The sequence below is a fragment of the Penaeus monodon genome, chromosome 19 (genome assembly GCF_015228065.2).
Source record: "Penaeus monodon isolate SGIC_2016 chromosome 19, NSTDA_Pmon_1, whole genome shotgun sequence".
Taxonomy (NCBI): Eukaryota; Metazoa; Arthropoda; class Malacostraca; order Decapoda; family Penaeidae; genus Penaeus; species Penaeus monodon.
This window is the reverse complement of record NC_051404.1, coordinates 46,181,358-46,182,930: the sequence shown is the minus strand read 5'-3', so window position 1 is coordinate 46,182,930 and position 1,573 is coordinate 46,181,358.

Sequence of the window (1,573 nt, the reverse complement as noted above, 5' to 3'; positions counted from 1 at the left end):
CGCTTTCATGAACATTTTCATCGGACAGAGCCACTTCCATGCCTCTGATACAAGGTGGTTAATATGAAAATGAAAACATTTACATTCAGGAATATAACAACAACAGTGTAGGTATACAGTGTGCATTGCGTAAATGTCTAAGGCTTTCTGTGCTCGAATTGATCGTACCGAAAGCAGATTGAGGAAACGCAGACAAACGAAAATGAAAACGGATAACGAAAAAAAGCAACAGAAAAGCGAGGAGCGTTGGAGAGACAGATGAGGGGAAAGGGGGACACAAGTCGACCGCGCACGTGTCGCCCATTTTAGGCCGCGATTGACGGCGGTCAACGTAACGAGCGGCTTCACCCGAAACCGCCGCCACAACCGAGGGACGAGATAGGAGGACACGGGGGTGGAGGTAGGGGAAGGGGGGGGGGCAAGAAGCTACGCGTCGGCCTCGCTTCCGTCGGGTAATGGATGGCTGAGGATTAATGACTGAATCGGGTACCTCATGAGGCTTTGATTGACGGGGACGCTGCAACGCTGAAGTAATGGAGGTACAAGGTGATGTTGATTCGGTAGAGTTGTCGAGAGTAATGGTTTGGGGAAGGCTAATGGGGCAGGGCGAGGCTGAAGGGATGCTCCTGATTTAATGGGGTGTAAGTTGTTCCAGTAATGGTGCTGTGTGAATGGGGAGGGGAGGAGAATGGATGGCAGAATACCAGATTGATGGGAAGGGCCTCGAGATGATAAGAATCACTTGGACAGCAGACTCGAGAGAAGAGATGATGAAGATATAGGAAAGATCAATCGCTGAGAGTCAGGAGGAGGGCGTAGTATAGTAGGAGGGGGCTGCTGAGAGACAAGGCACGAGTGGCTGATGGGAACTGATTAGATGAGCAAGTTTTAGGCCGACCCTGATTGCGTGGCGAGGGGGGGCGGAGGGCGACGCTAGAAGGCTGGAAAACTGTCAGGAAGGGGAAAAGGACAAAGAGGGTAGGAGGAAGCGATAGTTTCATGGTTTTAAGGGTTATAAGAGTTCTATTATTTAGTGGTGAGAGATGAGAAGGGCGTGTGGTACGGCAGGTGACAGGTACGAAAACTAGTGTACGAACAGTTAGCGGCCACAAATGTCATAAAACAAAAAGGAAGTGGGGTAAAGTTCCATGAAATGCGGGGGAAAAAGGTCCTGATAAATGGCCATCAAACAGACGGTGCTCCGTTATTGATTCGTCACCAAAGGCGATCGTGCTCGAGTGCGGATGCCTCTTCAGCATCAAGGGCAACTTACTGTTTCATAGCGATCACCAAGCCGCGCGTGGGTTCGTCGCCGCCCACACGCAGAGCGAACGTAGCTGTTCTCCCAAGCGGTTCCATGGGCGGCCGTTCGGTGGCCAACGCCAAGGGACGTGTAATAAGTTCTCGAAGAGCTGCGTAATGCTGTAGTGTGGCATGTTGGAAAATGAGAACTGCAAACGTTTTAGGCCATATTTTCAGCTTGGAAAGGAATGACTTAAAGGGTCAGGTGTAAAAACAATGACAGAACATAATGCTAGACTGCCGTAGGAACTGAGAGAAAACGGTATGATCG